Source organism: Ceratosolen solmsi, unplaced genomic scaffold (assembly GCF_000503995.2).
Source record: "Ceratosolen solmsi marchali unplaced genomic scaffold, CerSol_1.0 scaffold43, whole genome shotgun sequence".
Lineage (NCBI taxonomy): Eukaryota > Metazoa > Arthropoda > Insecta > Hymenoptera > Agaonidae > Ceratosolen > Ceratosolen solmsi.
In genome coordinates this window covers 4,540,355-4,546,354 of record NW_011948431.1, presented here as the reverse complement: position 1 = coordinate 4,546,354, position 6,000 = coordinate 4,540,355, and positions in this window count along the sequence as shown.

The following is a 6,000-nucleotide window of genomic DNA, read 5'->3' as shown; positions in this document are numbered from 1 at the left end:
TTGTTGTTGTTTTGTTTTTGAGCCAGCATTATTATAGAACATTCTTAATTTCCAAATGCTTTCTTTCATTTAATAAATCCTTTTTGTATATAATTACCATATCGCCATAATATTTGTCAAAATCTATCAATCTAATAATTAAATTAAATAAGCATTTTAGAGCAACAACGGCATCGATGGTGTCAGAAGAAATTTTTATATCACAGTTTAATTAAATATTACGCATACTTTCATAATACCTTCTTATACAATATTATTTCCTTGCTCAAGAGGTATGATCCATAATTTATATTGAAGAAAATTAGAAAAATTGTGCATATTCCATGACTGCTGTGATATTGAAAGAGATAAAAGCAATTTTCTCTATTATTTAGATATATAATTAATAGATCTAGAATGTCATTGATATATGCATTCAATTATTAGCCTTTTATTTTTTAAGTTATAAAAGACAAGACAAAGTAATCGCGGGCGTGTTTGATATCGTTATAGACTCGTGGAGGCTGTAAATATAATTAAGTCTACAGTTTTATCATACTTTCGGTATCACGCGAATAATTGTATTTAATTAATCTGATGTCTAAATGACTTGACACAATAGTCTATTTCATAAACCTCTGAAGTATTTATTAATTTGTTATATTTATTCATTGTCTTGGAAATCCATTTATTAAACTGAGAAGAGAATCGGTTAATAGAAAACTAAATATCAATAGGGTCGGAAAATTTTGATCAAATTTTGATTCTTATGCGAATTAAGCAAACACTCTCATTAAAAATAGAATCACTTTTATTGCCAGCATGACGTTTTTTCAATATCAGTGATCTATTTTATGCACTGTAGCTAGCAATAATTTATGGGGTTCAATTAATTTTAGTAATTTTATTTCTAGATAAGGTTCTTTGTTTTTTGTTTTTATTTATTTATTTATAAATTTACTTATATAATAAAAATTTATATATTAAATACTTATATATTAAAATAATCTTATGTATGTAATAAACAATGATATAGTGATATAAATATCACTAAGCATGTAGAGTATACATAATATATATATACTTTCTCTTGGCTAATATCTCTTGGCTAATAATATCTAAATAAGGAATATATTCTGTGTAAAAAATGAAAATTTAGAGATATAATTTATTATTATAATAATTAATATAGTCTTAAGAAATAAAGACTATAAAATACGCTATTTTTCTTTTTATAATATGATGTATTTGTTAATTGAAGGATGTTAAAACTAAGAAAGATTATTCTTTAACAAATATCTTTTACATCGAACTTCGCTTAAAGTATGTGTAAAACGTATGATAATGCTTTGCAAATATCAAATGAAGTTACATATCTGGAAAATTTACTTCAAACTTATTTATCGTACAATATTATAACAATATTCAATTATATTCAGAAGCTTATTAGAATTAAATTGATATTGAAATATCTTTAGAGAATAGCAGCACGGAGAATCAAATATCGAAAGCCAATAATAATATTTAATAATCATACACATAATTTTTAAAGTTATATCATCTTATAAAAAGTATCACTTTAATGAAAAATATCAGATGATAATGTTAAACTTGATCAAAGGCGTTTATACATCAACGCATAAAGTTTAAAGAATAAATATTGAAAGAATAAAGAGATCTGTCTTAAAATTAAAAATTATTAAAAGATGTCTATCAATAGAAATATTTACAAAGCTAAGCAAATTTGTATATTATAATATTGCATATTTAAAAACTAATAAATATATTAAATGTAAGATCGTTATTTTATTTAATGGTAGGCTGAAATAATTAGTTGATGGTATTTAGTAAAATTCGAAACGAATATATACTTTAATGTTGATATAAGGTTAATTTTTAAGCATATAATTGTCAGATTAGTTTTATGATAAACAAAATTTAATGTCAATAAGAATTACGATAGATTAACAAATACAATTCAGAATATTAAATGTCTAATAGTTTAATACAAGGCAAAAATTAAAATCTAAGCCAAGTTGTTGATAAGCTATGTTACTGATATCAGATGTACATCCGACGGCCTAAAGTAATAAAATTTTAAAACTACCGGTTGATTGTATTGGAACGACATTTATTAAATATACATATTTTAGATGTTAAAATTAAAATTATTAATAATATTAATGATAATTTTTTAATTTTCTACAATTCAATTATTAGTATCTCAAGTTCTATTACATTGTAAATGAAATTAATTTCAAATAAGTGTATAATTAAGTAACAAATAAGTAATTATAATTATGAAAAAACATGTATTCAAGTTAAAATTACAGTTCAAACATTTATAGTAAATGTAATTTTATTATTAAAAAATAACAATAATAATATAATTAATAATATGAAAATACGATACATGTATTTAATTTAATTGAAATATTTCATAATAAAAGCATATTTTTCCATGTCATTTTCTATGTTTTAGTAGAAATATTTTTAATGCTATTTCATTATCATAAGATCATAATATATTAATGTTTGTTAATTGTTAATATAATAAATTTTTTATTTTTTAAATTGAATGTATTTTGTATAAAAACAAGATAAGAATACTATTTTTATATTTGCATAATCGTATTATGTTTATCAAATTATTGATTTTATTAAAATTTGATTAACATTATATATAATATTTTTTTAACGTTCAAAGTCTTTGTAAACAACATGAATTTACGTTTCTAGAAATCTAATTATACTAATTTAATTATACTCATATATAAAAACGCAATAATTTCATAATTTTTATAAAATAATAGATATTGCATATAAATAAATATCTGCCAGTGAAATAAACTATTTTTATACTTTTTCTTTACTTAAACAATTGAATATAAAATAAGAATTAAAAGGTAACTATCAAGCAAATTTAATTCTAACAAGTCAAAATTTTGTACAATTAATAAAACAAAAAGAAAGTAAAAAAATAAAAATAAAAATAAAGTATTAGAAACTTTTCCTTTTAACAATTGTGAGCAGATAATTTATAATTTATAATTTAATAATCATAAATGTATAATTGAATTTTTGTTTTTTTCTTTGTTTTTTGTTTTTTTTTTCTATGAGAATCATTCAAATAATATTAATATCTTTATATGGTGTTAATGCCTTAACTGTTTTTATTAATTATATGATAAACACTATTGTTGCAATCTGAGTTTCATAATTTATTTAAAATACCTGCGTTATAAATGTCTGTGGGAAAAATTTACAAAACAGTGGAGTAGAAATTGCGACAAGTAATTCAACCGCTATGGATAACAGAATTAGATAAATATATTAATTTTATTAGTTACGAATGTAAATATCATTTTATAAGTCTTTTTACGAATATCATATAATGTAATATATAGTATAATTTATATTGACGTTAAAAAAAAAAAAAAATTAAATAATATTATATTAATCTTGTTTTTAAAAGCGATAAGATATTCAGTACATTCTGCGAAGTTTATTCAGATCACGTAATATTATCTTTATAAATTATTATATTTAAAAGATTTATTTGCCAACTTTGGTAGTTATCATCAATATTAATCTTCAAAATTCAAATCTCAGAACTTGATTATTTACAATTTTTTTGAAATTATATTATGAACTATTTAGCATGGAAATTTTGTACGAAAGATTGTAGGTTATGAATTATTAATGACTTAGTTATTAAAGAATTTTATTTCATAAATTTTCGTGGAATATTAATATATCGTGGGGCTGGCGGGGTTGGGGGGGGGGGGGGGAGAGAAAGGAAGAAGAAGATGTAAATGTATTGAAGATAGGTAGATCGTTCGATTATATATGAAATAGGAAAGAGACGAAAGTGAAAGTATTTTACGAGTAGGAGAAAGTGAGGGAGGAACGATGAGAGGGACCATGGAAACGAAACGAAAGTGGCCTTACTAAATTTCGGAAAACATTTTCCATTTCGATATGGAAGAAAAGTGGAGGGGAGAGGAGATGCGCCCTTGTCGACGAAACCGAGGACTCCATGCATTGCGAAGTTAGTGTTGTTGTATGAAGTAAAAAGGGCCCTTTGGTGCGATTGTTATTCACCTGCGTACGGTTATTTTACCACAATACCTTGCAATTAAAGTTTTCAAAATAGAAGTGACGACATTGTGAAGCCGAGACATATCGAATTCTGACATCGCTATTAGTCCTGGCTGAAGAGAAGGAAGAAGGCACGTAAAAGCAAATGCGTATTATTATCGCTGAATGTTCGTGCGATTGCTCGTGCTGAAATTAAGTTGATAAATAAAAATTCAAGTGAAAACGAGGGGAGGACAAGATGATACTTTCTCAGCGGCCACGGTATCTTTGTTCACGCGATATTAATCAAGAGAAATGACTATTCGCTAATCGGCAACACCGAGCGAACACTCGCTCGTGATGGACTACGAAGTATTAGGAGACCGGAATAGCGTTGTACATGAATAAAGAGACAGAGAGCGAGATAAAGAGAGAGAGAGAGAGAGAGAGAGAGAGAGAGATAACTCGATTTGACTAAATTTTGTTGTTGGACGGCTGTAAGGATTGTTTGCGTCGAGCAGGTGGGGGAGGAGGAGAGGCAATTGGAAGGTAGCGCGTTCGGGGAAAAGATTGGGCGGAGAGTCTATTTGCCTAAGCGATGCCGTTCCAAATTCCCACGCGTTAAGCGAATAGTGTATGTATGGATGAGTGTTTACTGAAACAAGACTTAAATGGCATTTGGAACTTATTTTATTACTTATGTATGAACAAATGATTTACAATGCTCGCTGACTTTTAATTATAATATTAATATCTTAATAATCGTCATTTGAATCGCTGTGATTCTTTAATTTTACGTTTTTCTCCTCTCTCTCTCTCCCCCCTCTCTCTCTCTCTCTCTCTCTCTCTCTCTCTCTCTGTCTCTGTCTTTAAAATCATTTAGGCTTTCGAGTTTCTATTGAAGAAATAATGCTGTGCTTTATAAAATATTCGGCTTTTTAAACTAGCGTTTTTCAATCAACGTTGCGCTTGTCTATCGTCTGGAATCGAATTCGTTTGATTCCTGTGACATGTCAAATAATACGATTACGGCATATTATGTGTAATGTGAGAAATAGTGTATAGTATTGTGTTGTGGTAGTTTTATTGGTACCAATACACCGAACTCTAACGAATCAATTAGTTTTGTTTTGCCGAATTTGATCGAATAATGTTCTATTTTATGTCTTACATTGGATTAGCGTTACCACTACCATTAGCGTGAGCACATGATATTTACGGTACGGCACACCACGGGCATTATTTTAATATATATGAGAGTTCACAAAGTGCTTCTATAAGGACATGCTTCTACATTGCCATGTGATCAACTCGGCTAATTTATGCTTTTCTACTACAGCGAGTAATAGCATATAAATATTTACACATTTTTTTTTATCTCATTTTATTCCTACTTAGTTTTCTTACGCATCTGCCATGCATATCCACGACATTTTATGATTTGTCACAGTATTCACTATGCTTTCTGTAACAAAATAATGTTCTTCCGTTAAAAAAAAACTGATACATACTTGATAAGATAATATTTTCACCTTTTGTTTTGTAAAATTTCTCTTGAAATTCTAACGTAACAAACAGCATTGAGCGATGTTTATAAGACTTCTTTTCTTTTTTTTTTTTTAATTAAGCAAGCATAACGTAAATCCGTATATTAGAAAATCATTCATTGGAAAATATTATATTTTTTCTTTATTATACGAACGCGCATTTTGTCTGGTGATTATTTTTTAAATTAATAATTAACATCACGTAGACGCAACGCACGTATAATAATAGATATTACGATTTAATCACTATTCATTGCAAAGTAAAGTGACGTGGCTGAAGAATCAACATTTATTTAAGTAAAGAATGAGTCGCAATGAGAATGTATTCTAAATTGCCTGCTAATAATCACCAAATGACTTTCTTTCGGTACACGAGCACCGTCGACAGCCAAGA